This window comes from Ambystoma mexicanum, chromosome 6p, assembly GCF_040938575.1.
Source record: "Ambystoma mexicanum isolate Mex_15411 chromosome 6p, UKY_AmexF1_1, whole genome shotgun sequence".
Lineage (NCBI taxonomy): Eukaryota > Metazoa > Chordata > Amphibia > Caudata > Ambystomatidae > Ambystoma > Ambystoma mexicanum.
This window is the reverse complement of record NC_090935.1, coordinates 1150449537-1150473392: the sequence shown is the minus strand read 5'-3', so window position 1 is coordinate 1150473392 and position 23856 is coordinate 1150449537. Positions and strand designations below refer to the sequence as shown.

Below are 23856 nucleotides of genomic sequence, written 5' to 3'. Positions count from 1 at the left end.
CAATCTATGGCATTCCACTGCTGTATTCATACCTGTGCAAAGCAACTCACTTTCAATGGGCCATTAACTGCCTTGGTGAGCGCGTGTTTAAAGAAGAAAGGAGGATTGGGCCGTTCTGTGCAGGATCAGCTGCTGCCGCCCAGTGCAGGATTGCCTGCTGGGGTTGAGGTTCAGGTCCATTCAGCTTTGTGGAGTTCAAAGTAGAGACTGGAGGCTTGCTAGTGACGGGGGTTCAACCTCATACACAAACACTGTGCTATCAATGAGAGCATATTGGTTTATTTGAGGCTGGAGAGTCACAAGGGGGGTCTCACCCCGGGAAGGTTTGACCTGGACCCTGCTGCCTCAGGCTGTGTGGACTCAATGGGGTTCATTGCATGTTTCCCAGGATCCGGCTGGTAATTCCGGCAGGATACCAGGAAACTGCCCCTACTGTCTCTGCCGCCTGATATCCGGGTATTACTGGGAAATTACGGGCGGCGGAGATGCCGGTAAATTCCCAATGGAATCCATGGGATTGCTGAAATTACTGGGACCGGTAGTAACAGTGCTGGTGATTCTGGCATTTATTTGGCAGTTGGTCAGGCCTGTCTGTAAATCTGAGGATTACCATTGGTTTTCATGGATATAATTCATACTAGTTGTTTGGCATCTGAAGGTGGTGGTTAATCTGATAAATTATACTCATTTATATTCCTCCTATTCCGTGCCTGCTGCTAGGGTTTATGTTGGTGGTATTGGGGAAGGCGTTAGGGTTTATGTTGGAGGTAGTGGGGAAGGTCTTGGGTTTAAGTTGGTGGTATTGGGGAAGGTGTTAGGTTTATGTTGGTGGTAGTGGGTGTTATGTCGTGAAGACAAAGTGCGCATACGCGAGCCTCGTTCTGGCCACGCATGCGCGATTACAATAAAGACGCCCTGTACGGCAGTTGCCGCCGGGACCCCAGAAGCAACACACGTATCTCCATGTCTCTGTATGCGAGAGTGTGCCTGCGTGCATGGGGCGGCCCGAGGCACGGGTTTATCCTGCAACATTGGCGACGAGGAACGGCTGCCAGGAAAAGGAGAACTGGTGCGCGCAAGTGCATCAAGTCTCACACCCTTTCTCCGACGCAGTCTGGACCCGACACAACAGCGGGTGGCCATTTTGTTTCGGCACGTGGCGTAGTTGCGGCCCGTGAGTGTGCTCGTGCGCTACCCACGTGCTGCAGACAGCATACAAATTAATTTTTGGAACCCTCGTGGCCCCCCCACTCCGGAGGGCCGCGCACCTGGTCTGTGAAGACCCCTGTCTCTGCATGGTGGAGAAGATGCCTACCAAGCCTGGAACCAGAGGATCCGGAACTTGCTGAAGGTGAGGGCGCACCACAAGGCACTGCCCACACATCTACGTCTGTGGTAGACCCAGGAAGAACAGGTTTGCGGCCTCTATCTTGAAGAGCGGTGCCTGTGCGACCTGCGAAGATGGGCGACAGTGACAGCGAGACAGCAGCACCGGTAAGGATGGCCCTGCGACAGCAGGGTTCGCTAGCCCCGATGCAGGAGTTTGATACATCAGGCCCACCCTCGGAGCTAGGTCCCAAGTGGCTCATCTGGGTAAAGAAATTGGACATGTTTTTCAAGGCGACAGGGGAGGACGATGATGATGCGAAGGTGGCCACACTCTTATATTCGGCTGGCACTGAAGTATTGCGCATATATGAATCCTACGAATCCTTAAATCTTCAAGTAGTGACATATGCTGCCGTCAAAACTGCACTCCAAAACCACTTCATTCCAACGTCCAACGTTGATTATGACAGTGATGTGTGGGGAGAGACAACATGATGATGAGTCTTTAGACCAGTTTTGTGCACGCCTGCAACTACTATCTAGCACGTGCAAGTGGGACAACGAGGAGGTAATGATAAGGAACCGAGTCATCAAGGGTGCAGCTCCAGCAAACTAAGGAGGCAAATCCTGAGAGAGCCAGTCATGACACTAACACAAATCCTGGACAATGGCAGGCTGTATGAGCTTGCAGAGAGCAGAGGCGCAAAAATGGACGCCGCTGTACACCCCTGTAAAGGAGAAGAGGCGTTTGCCATTGGAAAGTCCTCCCCAGCAAAACCACATTAGAGCCAGAAATGCCAGGAGACGTCTTCCACGGTGTGCAGTCATAATGTCGACTGTAAAAAGTCGAAAACAATAATATCGAGAAAAAAAAATGTCGAAAAAAAAAACGAATGTGCTTTTTTATTTATATGTTTTTTTGGGTTTAGCTATAAAAAATAAACAGGGTGTTGGGGGGGAACCCCCCCATTAAAAATGTTTTTTAAAAAAACATTCGACATTTCTTTTTTTCAACATTATTGTTTTCGACTTTTTTGTTTTCAACATTTTGACTATAAACCGTCTTCCACTCAAGGCTCCCCGGCAGTGTGACAGTACTGTGGGCATGACTCCCCACACAAAAAAATCAAGACTGCCCGGCAAAATCGAGGGTGTGTGGGAGGTGCAATACACCCTGCCACTATGCGAGGATGTGCCGAGCAGCTGCCCCGGTGACCACTCACAGAGGACCAGCGAGAGCCAGTGGGGGCGGCTTCAGGAAATCGCAAAGCGTCGCTGCACTAGAGCAAGATACTCAAAAGCTCAACATTGCAGAAGAAGGAGGATGACGAGGAGATCTTCTTCATCTCAAATCTTGCCACAGGAGCAAAGAGAAGGAGGCAGCCCACTTTTGTCATGGACATCCAAGGTGCCCCCACACCAGTACTGATTGACATAGGGGCCTCCGTATGTATGTTGGCCACAGAACACTACAAGGCTATCCCTGGCCCACCACCGCTGGACAAATCCAAGGCATGAATGCACACATTTGGTGGCGATACGCCTTTGCCGATTCTGGGCATTTTGTCGCACCGGTAGCGCATTGCCCGAAGGTCATCAAGGCACGATTCTACGTCACAGACGTCAGCCCACACTCACTTCTGAGCTGTGGCGCATCAGAAGCTCTGAACATTGTTCACTTCACACTTGCAGTCTATCAGGCCGATAATGAACAACTGTTGGACAAGTTCACGAGCATCTTCCAAGCAGTAGGCAAACTTAAGGCAGACCCAGTACGCCTCCATATTGATGAGACCATAAAACCAACGGCACTCAAACACCAGAGAATCTCTTTCCACCTCAGATTGCAGGTAGAGAAAGAATTGCAGTCACTCATCGAGATGGATATTATTGAGAGTGGAAGGACCAACGCCTTGGGTCTCGCCCATAGTGGTAGCACCAAAACCGAAACAACCTGGTGCGGTCCACATTTGTGTAGACATGCGACTCCCGAATGCCGCTATAAAGCGGGAGCGCCATATCACGCCGACCCTGGATGACGTTGTGAGCGAATTGCAAAGTGCCAAGGTCTTTTCAAAGCTAGACCTGCGGTCTGGGTACCATCAGCTAGAGCTCCACCCGGACTCGCAATACATAACAACTTTTACCACCCATGCAGGCCTCTATCAATTTAAGCGCCTCAGCTTTGGCGTGTCCTCTGCCGCTGAAGTGTTTCAAAACACAATAAGAGGTGCGCTGGCAGGCTTAAGGGAGTGCTCAACATGAGCGATGACATTCTTGTGTTCGCGTCATCTCATATGGAACAAATGAGGCGGTTGGAGCTAACGCTTCAGAGGCTGAGTGAACTAGGACTGACGCTGCATCGAGGAAAATGTGAGTTCTTCCAAGATCGCATTGGATCCTTCGGCTTCATTTTTCACGTCAATGGGATATCACCCGAACCAGAAAAGGTCCACGACATCCGGGAGGCTCCCGCACCGCAATCGCCCACCGAGGTGCACAGTTTTCTCGGTATGGTCAACTATTGTGGACGATTCATTAAGGTACTCGCTGCACTTTCAGAGCCGCTTCGTGCTCTGACCAAGAACGATGTGCCATGGACCTGGGACAAAAGAGAACAGAAGGCGTTTCAGGACATAAAAAGGGCCCTCTCTTATCAGGACACAATGGCGTATTTCGACCCACCGGCTGAATTGGAAATAGTGGTGGACGCAAGCCCGGTGGGGTTGGGGGCTGTATTAATGCAGGCGGACGAAAAGGGGAACATGCGCTCAATTGCTTATGCCAGCAAGGCCTTGACTGAGACTGAGAGGCGATATTCGCAAATAGAGAGAGAGGCGCTAGCCATCCTTTGGGGCTGTCAGCACTTTCGCCTCTACATACTGGGGAAACCAGTGGTGGTGGTGACAGACCACGAACCACTAATACCAATCCTAGCAGGTGTGTCGTCCAAGCCCCCGCCGTGCATCAAACGGTGGATGCTGGCTCTCATTAAGTACGGCATGAAATTGGTGTACAGGCCCGGGACAAACAATCCTGCAGACTACTTGTCCCGTCACCCGAACAGCAATGGAGGTGAAGGTCCGGGGGAGCTGGTGGAGTGTCAGGAACTTGTCCACAATATCGTCGAAGGAGCCATGCCTGTGGCACTATCAAGGGAGACGGTAGCCCTGGAATCCAGTGACGATGAGATCTTCAAGATCATACGGTCGGCCATACAGAGCGGTGAGTGGAAAGAGGTGCTCAATAATAACTCAAGGCGGGAAGAGAGGGCACAGAAAGATCTATATACACTATGGAAAGTACGGGATGAGCTCTCTGTCTCAGAGGATGGACTCCTGCTGCGGGGAAGACAGATCGTTGTACCGCACGCACTGGTACCCCGAGTCCTGGAGCTGGCACATACCGGTCACCAAGGCGTAGCAAAGACCAAAGCAGGGTTCAGACCGAAAGTGTGGTTCCCCGACCTAGAGAACCAGGTGCAAGGATATGTGAAAAGGTGCATACCGTGCCAAGCAGCAAGTCCTGCGGAAAGGGCGCCATCCATAATATCCATGGACAGGAGCGCAGACTTCGGCTCAACAGGGAGGGAAATGTACTTTCTGGCGGTCGTCGACCAGTGGTCTAGATACCCCGAGGTTGAGCTTGTTGAATCCACGGCCAGTGATCATACCATTTTAGCCCTTGAAAAGATGTTCGCCACCCACGGCTTCCCAAACGTCCTCTGCTCCGACAACGGCCCACCATTCACCAGAAACCAGTTTGCACAGTACATGAAGGAGAAGGGAATACAGCATAGGAAAGCCACGCCACTCTGGCCCCGGGCGAATGGGGAAGCGGAAAGGTTTATGAGGACGCTAAATAAGATAGTCCACATCTCAGCTAACGGCGGAGCAGAGTTGAAAAGAAACATGTTGGAATTCCTCAGGGAATACAGAAAGACCCCCCACCAATCAACCGGGGTTGCGCCCGCAGAAGCACTATTCGGACGCTGCCCAAGGGGACTAATTCCAGAAATAGAGGGGCGGGAGCCAAGTGTGATCGATGATGACAGAGTGCGGCAAGACCGAGCTGCCAAGAATGACAAGGAGAGCGAGAGGAGAGGCCTGAGAGAAAAGGAAGTGGCGGTGGGAGACTCCGTCCTGGTTAAGAATCGCCGACCAGAGGGGAAACTATTGCTCACATACGAGCCACAGCCGTGGACTGTCACTCACGTCAAAGGAGAGATGGTAACCGCAGCCAGCGAAAGGGGAACAGTGACTCGCAACAAGTCGTTCTTTAAAAAAGTCGAGGCACGTGAAAGCGGAGGCGAGCAGGAGGATGCCGACAGGGAAGCGATGTCTGACAGTCCCGAGGCAGAGAGACGGGAGGACGCACCACCCGTCGATATTGTACCGCTTCCGACCACACGGAGTAGCAGCCGGTACCCGGGGATACTGGGACGCCAACCACCAGTTTGTTTTAAGGACTATGGGCCTCATTACACGGTTGGCGGTAAGGGTTTACCGGTACCGGTATTTTACCGGTACCGGTAAATCCTTACCGCCTTACTACGAGGTCCCTTTGCGGGTTGGGGATTTTAACGCCTGCTTTTTGCAGGCGTTAAAAACCAACCCGCAAAGGGACCCAGGGAGCTAATTACGGTATCGCAATTTGCGGTGCCGTAATTACCGCCTTCCCCATTCCCATTATGCCCTATGGGGCAAAAATGAGAATGGGGAAGGGCAATGGTAGAAGGGGGAATTACCGCCCCTCCAACCTTGGAATGGGGCGGTAATTCCCCTTTCCACCAAGGCGGTGCCGGTATTTTACCGGCATGAACCATGGCGCTAATTGCGCCATGGTTCAGCGCCTACCGTGTAATGAGGCCCTATATCATGGACTCAGGGGACTGAGCCGGTATCTGGTCATGACAGGTGTCTCACGTTGAGTTGTGTTAAAGTTAAGTAGTGAACTGCTGTGAAATGTTTTATTTCTGTTTAAAGAATTGTGAAATGTTCATTTCTGTTTAAAGAAAAAAGGGGATGTTATGTCGTGAAGACAAAGTGCGCATGCGCGAGCCTCTTTCTGGCCACGCATGCACGATTACAATAAAGACGCCCCATACGGCAGTTGCCGCCGGGACCCCAGAAGCAACACACGTATCTCTGTGTCTCTGTATGCGAGTGTGTGTGCCTGCGTGTATGGGGTGGCCAGAGGCACGGGTTTAGCCTGCAACAGTGGGGAAGGTGTTGGCGGGTTGTCCCTACGTGGTTATTGATGTGACTTGAAAAGGTTGAGTTATCTTGGCGTTTCGAAAGGTTATGTTCAGGATGGAAACGGGAAAGGGGGAGCGGGTAATAGAATTTCATTAGTGTAGGATAGCTTGTTACTGAAATGCCGGTCCTGGGATGTGCATTGTCTCAACAGTTTTAGAAATGGAGGAAGATCATCTCGTACCCAGCCAAAAGGAAAGCTGATATTATCTTCTCACAGGCAATGCATTTGCGGGGAAAAATAGAGATTACATTGTGAATATAAAATGGTACTTTGCCTTATCGAGCTGCTCTATGACAAAATCAAGAGGTGTCAATATCATGTTCCACAAAAATGATCTGTGTTACTGTGTGTTCTGTATAAGGTGGTAAGGGATGGGGGGAAGGGGACAGCAAATGCTTGAGGAATTTACACTTGAAAAGGCACTTATACTCCTCAGAGCATATGTACACCCAACGCACATGCAGTTGTATTTTATTTAGATTTTTATACGCCTAACACTTAAGCGCTGTACATAATTAAAAGGTACGAAAACAAGTAAATATGGTACAATTCTAGGGTAATTATGCAGAAGAAAGAAAATGAGACTTAAGCCGAGTAGAAAAAAGCAGAAAAGAATAAAACGAAATTGACAGAGGGAGGGAATTCCAAAGCTTGGGCGCCAGAAGAGAAAAAGAACGAAAACGCGACTGGGCACAAGAAGCACAAGGACAACCAGAATTGAGATTCAGATGGTAGAGATCGGGTAGGGTGATACCAGGTGATTAAAGATGATAAATAGAGCAGAGCCATAGCATGAAGAGAGTTAAAAACAAGATATGAAAAGTGGAACTTAAGATGGGAATCAAAGGAAAGCCAATGTAAAGCATGACGGGCTGTAGTGATGGATTCACAAGTGGAAAGAAGAAAAATAAGGCAAATAGATGGTTTAAAGATACATTGCAGAAGCACAAGATGAGAAGCAGGTAATCTGAGTAAGAGGGAGGAACAGCAATCCAGACGCGAAAGAATAAAACTAGAAACATGCATTTTAGCAGCATTACAACTAAGAAAAGACCTAGGGCCTCATTACATGGACGGCGGTAAGGGTTTACCGGTAAGGGCACCGGTACCGGTAAACCCTTACCGCCTTACTACAAGGTCCCTTTGCGGGTAGGTACTTTAACGCCTGCTGTTTAGCAGGCGTTAAAAACCAACCCGCAAAGGGACTTGGGTGCTAACTACGGTACCGCAATTTGCGGCACCGTAATTAGCGCCTTCCCCATTCCAATAGAGCTCTATTGGGCAAAAATGGGAATGGGGAAGGGCAATGGGGGAAGAGGGAATTACCGCCCCGCCAACCTTGGAATAGGGTGGTAATTCCCCTTTCCACCAAGGCGGTGTCGGTATTTTACCGGCATGGACCAAGGTGCTAACAGCACCTTGGTCCTCTGCCTACCGTGTAATGAGGCCCCTAGCCTTACAAATATTAAACAGATGGAAATGGCAGGACCAGGCAATCGCAGAAATGTGTAAAGAGAATTAAAGGGTAGAATCAAAGACTGCACCAAGGTTACAGGCAGTGGTAGAAAGAGGGAGATGTGATGGAGGAAAGGAGGAATAGGTGGTGGAATATGAGAGGAGAGGAAAAATAAAATGTCTGTTTTGGATGCATTTAGGTGTAAGAGATTACCTGACATTCACAAGTCGATGGCAAGTAGACAAGCAGAAAGATTTGAGTGCAGGGATTCTGAAAACGATGAAAATAAAGGAAAGATTTGAGACTCATACGCATAGAAATGAAATGAGAAATGAAATGAGGAGATGATAGATGACAAAGGAATAGTATATGGTGTGAAAAGAAGAGGCCCTAGAACCAAGCCCTGAGGGACACCATAACGAAGTGGGATAGCAGTAGAGAAATTGCCAGCCCAGAAGACAGAATAGGAGTGATCAGAGAGATACAAAAGAAACCAATCGTGAACAGAGACCCAAAAAAGAAAGCCAAGAGGAAAGAATAGTATGGTCCACTGTGTCACAAGCCGGAGACAAGTCTAGAAAGATGAGTAGGGATGATTGTTCTCATTGCGAACAGATAGAAGGGAATCAGTGGCAGAGAGCAAAGCCGTCTCTGTCAAGTGTAAGGGATGGAAGCCAGACTGTAGAGGCGGAAGAAGAGAGTGTTGATTCAGAAAGGAGGAGACCTGAGCATAGATAATTGTTTCAAGGATTCTAAAAATAAAAATTAGAAGAGAAACCGGTCAGAAATTAGTTAAAACTGAGGGATTAAGTGAGGACTTCTTAAGAATTGGTATAATAGTAGCGTGTTCGAAGGTAAGAGGAAGTACTGCTGAGGATAAAGAACAATTAAAGAGGAGTGTAAGTTAAGGAATAAGAGATGGGAACGTGTGGGGAATAGGAGAGGAGAGGAGAGGATCAGATGGTGCAGCAGTAGGGTGGGCACAGGTAACAAATAAAGCAGTTTCAGTGTCAGTAAACTGGGCAAAAGAAGAGAAAACTGGGCCAGGCAGATGATTAGGCGCACTAGGAGGCCGCGGAAGATCGAGAGAACAGGACTCGCGAAGGTTAGACACTTTCCAGGTAAAGTAAGTAGCAAAGTCAGTAGCAGAGAGGACAGAGGATTCCGATGGGTCAAGCGCAGAAGGAGAAAGACAATGTGTACATTCTCAACTGTACGCCACTAATTAAAAACACTAAAGAACAACCAGACCTTGGAATAAAGGGGCACACTTGGGGAGCACAGTGCTTCAGGCATGAAGATGTCTTCAAAAAAAATAGAGAAGGGGTTTAAAGGTCACCATGGTCCATTAAGGAATACCAGGGGATCGAGCCTCATTAAATACGTGATGTTCTTTTCTTTGGGGTCCTTGGGGCTCAACAGCTCTGGGAGTCTGCGGGCATTTGGCACTGGATTGGGGTGAAGTCAAGGAGCAGCGGGGACAGGTTCCAACAATGCAATGGAGTTCTGCCGCAGCAATGGGTAGCGGGTCAAAGATATTGCCAATGGTGAGCAATGTCAGGTTGGTGGCACTGGAAGACTCAGTAGTGTTGGGTGTGGAGCAGCAGCAGGCAGTCTTGGCTGGTTAAACATGGTGTTGGGGTACTGCATCAGCAACTTGAAGCTCAAAGAAGCTGGTCACCAGGCAGCAGTGTTGAGCTGGGGACACTAGAAAACTAAGCAGCTCTCAATTGCAGAGATATGGAGGCATTAAAGTGTTGAGGTTGAAGATGGCGCCAGAGGTTCCTTTGCAGAAGCTTGGACCAATCGAAGGAAACCAAACTAGAATCAAGGTGGTTCAGACAAGCAGTGGGAGCAATGAGTCACTTCCTTGATTCTGTGGTTACTGGATCCAGGGTCTCAGGAGCAAGGTGATTCCTTTGTTTCTGCACTTTCACTCCATGAAGCTTGCAGGGGTCCTTCTCCCTAGTAAGCAGAATCCTGGTTTCAGTGCATAGGTATCAGAGAGGACTTGATCCGCAGCAGTTTCAACCCCAAGGCACCCTTAAAATGGGTAGGGAAAAGAGTGGTCCTCTTTCTTGGTGCCTTTTCTATTCACGTCTATGGCAGAGAACTTTGGAATAGACTGTATCCTCAACAGAGTTCCAGGCAAATTCTTCTTGGGTCCAATCCAGGCTGCTTTAACAAGTATCCTTTGCCTTCTGTTGTCATATCCAGGGTGTGTTGTATGTAGGAGATGGGGAGGGGACAGGAAGTGTATGGAGAAATAGCAGAAACCCAAAATGTTGCAACCCCTTTGTTGACTACTCTAATTCCACCCTCTTCTCGTGGCCACCTATTTCAAAAGACTCCAGTAAGTAGAATCCTGGTGTGAGAGTTTCTTCCTTATGTCAGGACTGTCTTTGAAGCACCGGTTCCCAGGTGACCTGCCTGTGCCCTGGAGGAAGGTGTTGACCCGTCAGGTGAATAAAAAAGAAGTAGCTTCCTGGACAGAGTCTCAGATGGTTGATGTGGAGACACCTAGGACAGACAGCAGCTAATACACACCAGCCCTGCCATGACTGAAGCACTGCTCGTCAAGCTGACACTAATATGAAATCCAAAGTGATTTGGCTGTATCATTGTGTGATCATAGTAGCCCAGAGGCGTAGCCAGGTTTGTCTGGCAAATGGGGCCTGAATCTAATGTAGTTGGGACCACTGCACTGACAAAAATATCTGTAAATGCCCACACAGCGCTGCTGAGTGGGCATTTCCAGATTTTGGGTGGGCCTTGCCCCTCAGGCCTTAACCTGTCTACGCCTCTGTAGTAGCCACCATTTTGAAACCAGACATGGCTTATATTTACAGTTTCACATGCCACCAGGCTGACTAGGGCTCACAATGATTATGCTTTGCATATGAGCTGCTGACAATTAAAATGCCATCTCTGGCTGTTGGAAGTTTGCATCCTAGCAGGTGTGAGCAATGCACGTTCCCAACTCTGGAACACCTTACCTCTCCATATTAAAACTATCGAGTCCTTCCAGATCTTCAGGAAACACGTCATCAGATGGCTCCTAAACAATGAGTAACCCCACCATAGGTTCAAATTTATGTAAATTCTGTAAATTGTCGTTCTCAATTACTGTAGATCCTCCCAATAAGGGAGTACCCTGCCTTTGCTCTAACATGTCTGTATACCTTGTAAACTGCTGTAATTGGAATCTGTATGTATCACAACCATGTAACCATCTTCTTAAGCGCCCTTCTACCTCCGAGTTTGGAGCGCTATACAAATAAAATAAACAAACAAACAAACAAACGTGTGACCTTTGAACCTGCCCTTCTGCCACTGCAGGCCATGCGCTGGCAATGTCAAGAGACTGTCTCAGCAAAGGCACATGAGTGTACTATCATTTTGGCATGAAGCATAATGAAAGCGGGGTCTGATTAGCAGACCTCCCTTTCAGAATGAGAATTGCCTGCATCGTTTTATTACTTAAAACCCCTGCCGTATACAGAAGTCATTCTCTAACAGGCATGGTGCCCTAGTCATCTCACTTAGGAAGGTAAATATCATTTCCGGCACATTTTGATGTTGTGGTGGTCACTATTCTGGCCCAGGGACATCACTTACGCCTCTATTGGAACTGCTCCCTAATTATGATAGCATCTCAGACCATACGGTAATATGTTAGGTGAAGAGCAAGGAGTTGCCACTCTCCAAACCCTGCACAAGCACGTGAAAGAGGGAGATAGGTATCTGGGCGGTGGAACTGGTCAATGGTGATTCCGGCATAATGGCTTGCAATGCAATGTTGCCACGGTGCAGAAGGATGTTAAGGAAGACATACATAGGTGGCAGCATTAGAATCTTTCAGTTTGCAAGACAATTGACACCATGGAAAAGGTTGTGCTCCATACATGGGCCGATTCAGGTGGTGCATTACCACTGATGGCAATATTTGGTGTCTGGAGCGGTGGTTCTTGTCAGGCTTCTGAAGGCTCGGGTGTCTGCTGCCGTTCGTGTGCTCTGAAACAGAAGAAACAGAGACCTGGCCCGGACACAGGTGGGTAGCTATTGACATAGGGACAGCCATAGCAACAGCCCTATAGGTTGTCAGGCACACATAGGTAGCTAGGGGCTGGGGTCCCGCTCACCCCATTCTCTTGACAGGGTCACACCCATCCCATAGCCCCGTGACACCATACTGAGCAACACTTGCGAAACTCAAACTGGTTAACGGGGTTCCCCCGGCGGATATAGGTCGCCCATACACATTTTCGGGAACACTTCGGTGTATAACTTGCAACCTTGCACTTATCTGGTGTGCACGGTGGCAGCTTCCATTCTTATCTACCTGACACGTGTCTTACTTATCTACACGGAAATAAACTCGCACGCTCAGCGTGCCCCGCCCAGAGGAAGTGGCAAACAGAGTGGGACTTTTACCAGTGCTTTCAACGTAAGAGACCATGTTATGACTGTGCTATCATAACTGGCATGTACGTTTTATAGCTCCGTCTCCCTGCTTTATCAGCTATATACGACATGCACCATACATCTCTTGCCGATTATGAAGGCGCATGTACCTTCCTACCTGAACCCTGGCGGATTAACACTCGTTCCTGCCTCTGCATTCTGCACAGTGTCGATGCATAACCCCTAATTAAGGATCATATGACCATTTGGATGACGTCATGTGTTATAGATTTTTTCTTTGAATGAGACCAAATGGTTTAATGACTACATTTGGCTTGACAAAACACAGGAGTGCATAAAATGACTGGGCATTTCTTGCAAACTCTACCTTTTCAAGACACCCTGCAATAAAATGACTGAAGACACCAGTCAAGCCTCATCAACACGTTATGTTGCAGCCTTTGGCCGGTAGTACTAAAACATCCGTGGCAGGTGACAAAGACGCTTTGCCAGTGAGTCATTTTCATTCTAGTTGCCATAACTTAAACGTTTTTGAAGATGCAATGTTTTCATGAAAATGTTTTCTGAGTCAAACAGTTTTGGAGGAGCTTTTTTGATGAGGAGGGTAATGTGTTGAGGAAAGTGTATGGAGAAAATTATTTTTTAAATGTTAAAGCCTTTTCAGGTTTGTCTGGAAGAGAAAGGGGGTTGATAATCTCACTGTTTGCTTCTTTACTTGTAGCATCCTCCTTATGTTTCCTTTTGATTTAGATATGCTGTTGTATGTTGATATCTAACGGAATTGTATTCTGATTGTTTTTATTTGTCAAGTTCATCTATGAATAAATAAATGAAATGAAACAACAAGGGGATTTTTCAATGCGGAAATGATTTCAATTGAAACCTGTATACCAAGACTGAGATCATTCCAATTCATCTTTATTGCTTAAAAAATGATAACATTCATTGCAAACATGAAATATCTTTACAAGTGCTTACACATTTAAGTGCATGATAAACATAAATGGCAGACCTTGGGGGTCATTACGAGTTTGGAGGTAGCCATGGTGCTATTAGCACCATGGCTGCCTCCCAACCCGGCTCCGGGGTCTCTGAATGGGGATTTACCGGGTCATTCCAACCGTGGGGAAAACCATTCCCCATTCCCATTTGAGCCCCCATAGGGCTCAATGGGAATGGGGAAGGAGTTAATAACGGGCCGTTATTAGCTCCATGGTCCCTTATCGGGTCCCGCTAAGAAAGGCTGGTAAAACCGGCCGGCCCTAGTGGGACCAGTTAAGGGACCTCGTAATAGGGCAGTAGGGGGTTAACGGCACCGGCATCCTTACTGGTACAGTTAACCCCCTACCGCCAGGGTCGGAATGACCCGCCTTGAGTTCCATATTTGTAAAATAACTAACTTTGATTAGAGCCCTTTGTCATTTTAGCACATCAAATGTTTTCTATAACCTGGACATTTTACAGTTAAATAAAGCAACTAAATAAAAGCAAACATAGTTTAACGTAATTAATCAGTTATCACCCCAACAACTGACATGTAATGTGATGTGAGGGTATGCATCGGGATAAAGTCACATTCATCAAACCAGTTGAGAAGGAACGGAAGACTCTGGGGTTCAGAGGAAGCGACCCCCTAAGTGAAGCGACCCCTGGAAGTAGGAAATTAGGGATCCCCCATTGTCTATCTCCCAGCCTCGGGTGCTGTCCGAGTGTCACAGCCCAGCAGCACCCTAGCTACACAGTTTCTAGCCAGAGTAATCATTGCACGTGATACTTGGGTGACCTATCCAGTCCTTCCCTGCCTGCTTCCAGGCTGCCATAGAAGGATGGAGATGCTAGTAATGAACCAGAAACAATTGCCTCGCCCGGAAACCAATCAATACTTTAGAAATACATTCTCCAAATACCTATTACCCATCATTTCTCTCCATTCTACTTGACCCCATCCTAGGCAGAAGAGTTCCAACTCAATTTATGACAAGTGGTGACTTGGAGTCCTGCTTTGCAGTTTTCAAATTGTATTTAATTAGACAAGAGTAATTATTCACTGTATCTGGTTGAAAACCTATATCTCTAAATTTTTAGAAACGTATGAAACAAACAAATATAAACGTAAACAATATATACAAACTCATAAATGAAGTCATGACTGGTTTCAGAACGAATGAGAGGAGTAAATGCAAACACTATGCATATTTCTAAACAGCTTGATTCTTCTAATTAATCTCCAAAGCCTATAGCTAGGGCCCTTGCTACCTGAACTGTATCTTTCAAGTAATCATAAAACTAGTCTATGGACCTAGTCACTGAAGATTGTAGTAAACCTTGGTCCACAGAGCGCAGCAGCAATCAGCCGAACCACTCTGCCCTACTCATAGAGGGAAGAAATGCTTACTAGTAGTCTCCAGCAGCTGAGGCACTAGGGATCCACACACTCCCATTCTCTGCACAAACACATAGAAACCATTCATGGTCACAGAGCAGAGAAGGTGCTCTGTGATGGAGCTGCACTCTGCCGGATGAGCGTATGCCTGACTTCAAGATGGCAGACCAGCGTTTTAAACCCTAGGTCTCCGTTTAGAAGAGCAGTACAACAATAAGGGAAATAAAGCACGAGGAAAAATCAGCATGGTAGCATTAACCTCCTAGTCGCCAATCATGCTGCCATAGACAAAATGGCTGGGAGTCACTGTGTGCAACCACAATATGCAGGCCCACAAACAGGTCATGTTCAAGAAGCTCCTCCCCAGTGCGCAGCTTCAGCACAGGAACTCCTCATTCAGGTCAGGAGTCAAACCTTTGGGGCAGAAGCCCGAATGTTGCTGTCTTGAACCCAGAGCTTCCACAGTTGGAACCTGTGCCCAGGACATGGTCAAATTCACAGAAATTACAAACCACTGGCAATCACTGAAGCATTAAAGAACTCGTCACTGTGTGTGGGATTTGTATAGCACCAACGGCTGCCGAATTTGAAAAACAGTAATACACTGAGCACGGGGGGGGGGGGAAGGAGAGACACCCTAACAGATGAGCAAGATGAGACATCACCATAGACAGATGTGTTCAGGTGCTGCAGGCAAGGGGTTGTGGTCATTAGAATTGGGTGTGGGCTCCCTTGCTGGTCCTTAGGGACTTGAGGGCCCTCTTTCAAAGAAGAGGAGCTCTGCAACAATGGAGAAACTGAGCGCCCGATTCATACATTGATACTTGCCGTGCAGGCCTCGTGCACCCAATCTGCTTTCTGCCCAAATAGATAATACAGGGAATCGTAATGGCTAATTATTAATTTCCAATTCATGACATGACATGATTGGTTATTTATAACGCAGGTAATAACCAGAGCTATCTAAGCGCGGACCCGGGGATCGAACATGTGTTGCTTCGTGTCGTTTTTATGCTTCCAAGGCGAGCACGTTGCCCCTGAACTATCCTCATGAACTTGTATTAGCACCCTAGAGGGGGAGCCAGCCAATCAGGCGGTTAGGAACGCAGGCTTGAACTGCCGGTGAAAGCCTGCATTCCATACCGCCTGATGGCCGGATCCCACTACTGCCATCTTCCCCCACCCAGTCCTGTTTTTTTTTGGCCCCTTCCCACTACCCACTTACCTTATTTCTGTGCCAGTGGCAATTCCCGCCACCGCCGCTCCTTCCTCTCCGCTCCTGAAGGCTGCCATGGAAAGGGAAGTGGGGCTCCGTGCAGAGCCCCGCTTCCCTTTCCTTGGAGGCCATCGTTGAACGAAGGAAAATACTTTTTTTAGTACCCCGGGTTACCGCTCTGGCAATTCAGGGTGCTAATAACCTTAATCCCCCATTCCAAGGGCTGGAACAGGAGGTGAGGGTAAAGGCCCGGTGCCAGCATCATCCTCCCTCGCTTTGCTCGGGCCAATAACTTGAGGTGTCGCAGCGTTAAACCTGTTCCAGCCCTTGGAGTGGGGGATTAACGCTATATGAAAAGTCAACAGGGTTCATGATGAGTTTTCCGGTATTCTGGCGGGGAATCCACCAGAATGCCGGCAAACGGAATTACTGATATTGCCACTTGGTCATCTAGTATTATTATCTAGCTGGAGGTAACTCCTCCACTTTTACTTTAAAAAAATCACCTGGTAATACCAGCGGAGGTAATACCGGCAAACTTGTAGTTTGGCAGAACCGGAAAAATGGAGGTGAAGGAATTTTTTCCACACCACCAAACTTGTAATGAGCCTAAATGTTGCCTAGAAAACATGAAAAGTCGCAAATCATGGAATGCCATAGAGAGAAAAAATATTTTGTGGCACAAGTGCTGTCCTCGAAAAGGCCAGAGGTTGGAACCTGGGAGAAGGAAAGCACACCAGAAGCAGGTGCTGCTGCTCCAGGACTGGGAGGTCTTGCTAATTCATGGCGCCGGGCAGGCCGGGCCAGTCCAGTGTGGGAGGCCAGGCTTTGCAGTGGATCAGGAAGCAGCTGTGAGGGAAAGACACAGGCGTATGTTTACACTTGCTACATCTGCCTCATCTGGGCTCCATAAATCCTCAGCACGCGAGGGAAACATCTGCCCATAATGGCCGGCTGCTTCAGATGCCTGAGAGTGGCGCTCGGAGTATGTCTTTAACTGGGAGGTAGAGGTCGGGTCATAAGCTTATGAACCTGTGTAGTGTAAGCCTGGGCTCACTAATCACACTTTCAGCGGCTGCCGGATGGGTCACGTGCTTGAGCTGAATGCCCGTCATTGGCTGCTGCTGCTGCTGCTTGAGCGTGAACGTGGCCCTGCTGATTCCGCGTGCTGTACAGATCACTTTGCTGGTGCCCACTAGGCTCTTTCCCTAAGCATTCTGCCATCATTGAGGCCTCAGAGAAACAGTCAAAACAAGGTGTCTTTTCTAGAGCAGTGAAACATGTCAGACAGAACACACAGGCAAGTTGGCCAAGAAGCAGGGAAGTGAAACACTGACTGCATTTTGTAGGTACTAAGTGAAAAGATCTTTTTGAAAAAAGATTGATTTAGAAAGACCGCTCTGTGACCGCACTGAGCGGTCTTTCTAAATCAAACTGTCAACCACTGCCACATACGAGTGCGCGCAGGGGCTGACAGGCTCTGTGAGTCCCTGCAGAGTCGTCACAGGAGTCAGAGGTGAGTTTAGGACTGTATGTGTGTGCATGTATGTGTCTGTGTGGGTATGTGTGGTGAGAATGCGTGTGTTGATGCGGGAAGGGGGTGTTGGGTTGTTTAAAGGGATGGTTGGGGGGTTAAACTCCCCCCACACCCTGAGTAATTAGAGAATGAGCGGGAGAAGGTGAGGGTGGCGAAGGAAGAGGGCAGTATGTCATATTCCCACCTGTTAAAGCAAACAGAAAAACAGCTAAAAGAAAATCAGTTATTTTTTGTGTTTGTGCTTTTAAAATGTGTGAATATGACATAGAACCATTTTTAATGTCATGCTCAGAGCACTGTCAAAAAAGATAGTATTTTTTTCGATTTTTCTGCGCTACCCAAAAACAAAATACCATTTGGATAAGATTCGGGCATCAAAAGAGCAGCCGCGGCCAAACATTGACATTCCCATCGGCCACATTTAGGTTTAGGCCACTATCTATTAAACATTATTTCAGTTCCCTTGAAGGAGAAGACATGCCTATGATCCCTTTGGAGAAGAGTTGCACAGAATCGCAAGAGGGAGCCTATCGCCAACTATGGAGTAGGACTACCCCTGGCTGTAGGCAGACAGGGCAGGGAGACCTCTCCTTCTTCATTGGCCTAAGAATTCCCTACACATGCTGCCCCTAATAGCCAAGTGGGCCGTGTGAAGCAATTCAACCATCAGGGCGTGGGAGCCCAAGGCAATGGCAAAGACTCATGGAGAGCTTTTGGTAAGGCCAGGTGAGTTTATACGGACCCAAGTTGTGACAAAACAACTTCCCGGGGCACCAGTGTTCCAGAGATGAATATCAGTTCGTAAACCAATAATCAACCCCACACCTCTAGTACACCAGAAGGGATCCAAATAGATTGTAATACAAGTGAATTATAAGGCCTCCTTGTCCAATGTTGGTAACGTGGATGGAACGGCAGGCTTATCTCCGTAAGGTCGTGGATCGTTGGTCAGTTGCAACACTGTGAAAATGCAATTATTACCCAATGATAAAAGGGGCTGTCCAGTCAAGGTTGTTTAAAAATATCTACTTTATTTTTTATTTTTTTATTATTACTACAACAGACAGTTCTAGCACACTACAAAATACAACCCAAACCCACCGTGTAAAGGAACACAGAGGACAGACAGTTTCACAAAGGAAAGAGATGCACTCTGGATACTGACAGGAGGGTAGTTGGTAAAGTAATCAGTTTTACAGTTCAAGGTTATTCGGTTCCAGCACCAAAGGGGCAAAGTATCGTAACTGTCTCTATGGGCCTTCAGAAAAAGACCAGGGGGCAGAACCACAATGTACCTGGTGCTGAAAAATGTATTTGTGCTTGACAACGTTGAGGCTGTTCCAGGGCTCTTTGCAGCCCTTGAGACAGAGTTAATGGTAGGAGACAGCTGCGGGTAGCAGGCAGTTCGGCACAGTGGCTCGGGGCCAAGAATCGTTGTCTCTGTGCTGGTTGGCGGATCTGGAATGCTGATCGAGGCGGCTCAAATGGCTCTTGTGACTGCGGCGTGACAACAGTCAGCAGTGAAGCCGGATGAGGTTCAAGGACTCGACTATCTCGAAAACGTCCTTAAAAGATAGACGCTGGATAATGCTTATGTGGCACTCTTCCTAGCTTCTTCGCAGGGCTCGGCTCCTTTCAAGGCGGATTGCCCAAAGCTCAGGAGAGTGATTGCAGGCAACGGACTTGTCCTTTGTTCAGAGACTCTCTGCACTTCCCAACTAGGAAGCTTACTGGCAAAACCTAGCAGGGCACGCTCTGTGCTGGCTGGGTATTGGTTCTGGAGCTGCTGGACAGTTCCTCTGAGTCTTGTATCTCCCTCTGTTCCCTGGGAGATGTTTAGGGGAGGGATATTGCTTCCCTCTTGGAACACCTCGCCATCCTTCACTGGCGCAAGATATAAGGTAGACTGTACCTTCAGCTAGGGTCCAAATGAGTAATTCTTCTTACTCCTTTCAAAGTCTTCAGATGATCTGCTAAGTGAGGGGTTCAGGCCTCTTTTAAAACCAAACGGGTCCCAGCGACTGGTGTAGGCTAAGTCTACCGTAATGAACCAATCCAAGCATGACGTCAGGACCAGGGTGCTCGGGAACAGGACAGACAAGGGCTGACAACATATACCTAAATCCCACCCATCTTTCTGTCTGTTGTAGATCAAAGTGTCTCCCTGGTTAACTTAGCCCTCTGTGACTCTTGATTAAAGTGCAGGCTTCCCTTGAAGTATGTGCAGGGAGCAGACTTCCTGTCTCTCACAAATCAGATCCTTCATCTCGCTGAAAGGGGTCTGCTCTGCAGGGACACCTGCGGTAACTGCTGGACCCAGACAGGCCCTTCACTGCCTTTCATACAGAGAGGTGGGAACTAGCTTCAAGTTGACACATTGCATACCAAAGGGGTGTTAGTCCTGCCTTCCTGTTGTCTCTTCCGGCAACCAAGCCTCTCCTCTAGGCTTGCTTCAATTATCTTTTTAGTATGCACTGCCTCCAGCCTGAGTAGCGAATATGAATGCAGAACCATAGAGCCTTTGATATTTAAATTAGGCTGCTCATGGCTGGAGGAAGGTATGCCTTCCCCCTTCTGGAGATGCTTTGATGTACCTGGGTCTGTCACATTGCAGCTGAATATGACAGGGGAAGACGGCGCCTGTAGGCTGTGTCTTCCTGGAGTACATGTGACTATGGTTTTGTGCGGGAAGCAGAGGGACTGTGTGAGAAATGGCCTCACACAGTCCTTGGATGTTGATCTCCTATCATTCATTCTCATTATTATTAAAGCCCAGGCGAGCGCACTCTCCCCATGCGGATGTTCGAATTCCTAACACAAGAGGGCTACTGGTGTGGTCTGTGAGGACAGCTCATGTGCAATGCATCTGTCTTGGCAGCAAGAAAATGATCCTCATTATAAGTTTGGTGGTAGTCTTGCTGGTAAAACCAGCAGGCTGCCGCCAAACTTGCGAAAAGTTCTGATACTCGCGAATGGGCAATTACCGGGTCATTGAGGTCTTACGGGCCTGGTAGTGGCCCATTTGTGGGCATCAGAATGAAATGCTCCCCAATCCCATTTGAGCCCTATAGGGCTCAATGGGAATGGTGAGGTTGGATGTACCGGCACTATTCACAATGGTGCCGGCGCATTCGACATGTTCTGCTCGTGGGTGCCAGTCTGCCCACCAGGTCCAACCTGGAGGGAGAAAAGACACCCACGAGCAGAACTCGTAGTTTGCCGGTCCGTTAACAACAGTACCGGCAAGCTTACTGGTACTGTAGATTCCCGGACCGGCAAACTTATAAGGCCCAATGCATAACAACATGGGATTGAATCCCAATCTCACACTTAGCAACTAGACTCCGTCATTAATACCTTGACCAATTTTCAAATTTAATGTTTTCAACAAACGAGCCATTAAAAGAAAAAACAGCTGCTCTCAATAGTCAGGGTTAGTCCAGGCAATAGACGCATGCGCAGCACTAACCTATTAAGGCTTAATTCATGAAAACACTTGAAAGAACTTTTCTTCACCCACACTGACAATCGGTTCATAGTGACTGTTTCGACAGTCACAGTTTCGAATGACAAAAGTTCCGACACAAAAGTGTCGAAAAAAAAAGTTTCCATTTTTGAATTTTTTTTTATGAAGGGCCCCCCCAAACCCGTTTTTTTTTTTTAAAAAAAAACACTTATTTTACTATACAAACTTAAAATAAAACCTTTAATATAAAAAAATACATTTCAAACTTTTTTTTTTTAAACTTTTGTTTCAGAACTTTTGTCATTCAAAACTATTGTTTCGAAACTTTGACTGGACACCCAATAATCCTTTCATATGTACTTAATGTTTCTTGGTTGTGTAGTACAGGTCACAATATAGCTTGACAATCTTTGCCAACAAGACATTGCTAGTACCATTCTTTTAGATGGGATGCTATACTGGGAAAAGCACAATTTTGATAATATGCGATTTTTTTTTGGGAAATAACCGCTGACAATCTTTGTTGTCAGAACAGCAAGATTACCTGAAATGTGAGCACACGTCAGAAGCAAATGCATCCTACAGTCTGTGACGACATTAGCCCCGCCATAGAAAATGCATGTGCCAAACAGGGACACAGTTGTGGGTGGTGCGAGCGTGTGTGTAAGTTGGCCATAGATTGTTAGGTTAAGCAGGATGCCAGAGCCTCCAGGGTTTTGTTCAATGCTGTACAGCACACATGCCAAGCACTAATCACACACAGCAGCATGAGCACGACCGAGTAGTTGCACCTTGTTGCCAACATTTTGCTCATTTGACGGCTGGGTATGTTGTATGTCACTGCAATGATTTCGATTCATAGACTCCACTGTAAGGCTCATGCTGAAAAATAGCCTCACCTTCCAATATGGCAATGTTCTCTGCTTTACTATGAATCTCTTCTTGATAAAAACTCTCGATCCAGAATCTTTACATTTCTTTGTAGTCTACATTTACAAAATAGATTGCTAAAGTGTACCCACAACACGAGAAGTGAAACAGTGGATTTTCTAGCTGTAACTATGTATTATGAGAAGGAAGGGGCCCACAAGCACTCACACCAGAGTGCACTAGTTGATTGCCATCATCTGAAGCACACAAAGGACAACCTAATATTTGGCCAGTTTGTGAGACGGAAACGCAACAGCAATACAAGAGAATCCTGTAAGAAGGCAGCTGATCATATATTTTCCAAATTGATTAAGAGAGGATAGCCTGTCAAGATATTAAATTCATCGGCTACGAGAGCACTCATCAAGTGGACCAGGGGTCTGCAACCCGAGTTATTCTTTAATAAAAGCACAAAACCTGAAAATAAACTCTGAAAGAATAGTAAAACTCCTGATGAATGTGCAGTAATCACACTATAGGACTGAAACATGTCAGGCATCGGTATTGTCAATTGATGAGGCAATGGTAACAATACGGTGGTACACTTAGAGTATTGGTAATGATAAGAAAAGACATTGGGCTTCATTGTGAGTTCAGTGGTGGCGGAAATGCTTAGCAGTTATTCAGTTAGCACTACCTTTTTAGTCAGTAACAGAATTACAGCTGATTTTGCTACACAACCAGACTCTGAGTTTGGAGGTGTGGTGGAGGATTTACCTCCTGAAAATAGCTGGTGGTAAATCCTCCATTTTGTCACCAAAACATGGCAGACTTACCTTGGCTGAATTACAGAACGCAGCAAATCCCCACAAATCTCTTTGGAGTCCTGTGGACTAACAGCACCTTACCATCACTTGCAAATCTTGTGTTCATTTTGCAGGCTGGGTGATGGTAACGGTAACCAAGTTTGGCAGTAACTCCACGGAAAAATCACAGAATTACTGCCATACATAATGAGGCCCAATGACCAAACATACAAGGATACCAAAAGTTAATGTAATGTATACAAGCCAAACACGGCTGATGGTGTGGCATCTCTGCACTTTACATTGTATGATGTGTAGATAAGAAATGTATGTACAGATCTGATTAACATGTTTTTATCAAATATAGAAGGAAAGAATGATTCTAGTTTAAAAATGTATGCAATTTTTCAACCTGAAGCTTGGTGTGGTGTCTATGAATCAAATTGATTAAAAAAATTAAATGGCTAAAAAAGAGTAGATTTGGACAATACGTTAGAAAAAGAGTTTGTTACTTGGGAAGTCCTTACCCAAGTATGCAGTTGCAAAGTTGTCCTTGAATATACAACTACTGCACTGCAAACCATTGCCTACAACTGTACTATTCATTCTGGGTTACCAGTCACTGCCAGAGGGGAAAGACCACTGTTCAGAAGTCATCTCCTGGGGTAACAAAGTCTGCACTGAGCTAGATGAACACACGAAAAAGAAGGCCCAACATCTAGCGCGTCTTTCCACTGCTACAAACTGAACTTGAGCAAAAAAAGCATAGGTATAGGGGAATATTTCGGTGATCACTTTCAAGGTTTCCAAATGGCATAGCGGAGCCCCTCATTCTGCTGCGGCAATTGAATCTGGTGAAATGGAACTGGCCACCATCCACAACCAGGGTCTGCTCTGCTTGGTTTCAATCTTTTTCCACCAGGAGCGGAACATGACATGGGAATCAGAGCCATCCCCAGTCCCCATGCCATTAACTGCTTCAGGGGGGAAAATGCTCCAGATCATCCCAATGCAATCATGGCCACATGGCGGTCATCCGTAATGGCCAGTAATGGCCACAAACATGGTATTTATTACTCCAAATATTTCTTGACTTTTGGTCATCTAGG

General features: G+C 47.1%; 1 protein-coding gene across 1 annotated transcript in view; it reads right to left on the bottom strand.

The window, feature by feature from the left end:
- The window catches only part of PGM5 (phosphoglucomutase 5), a 1026992-nt gene that overhangs the window by 112618 nt on the left and 890518 nt on the right, over positions 1–23856 (bottom strand). The window lies entirely within an intron of this gene.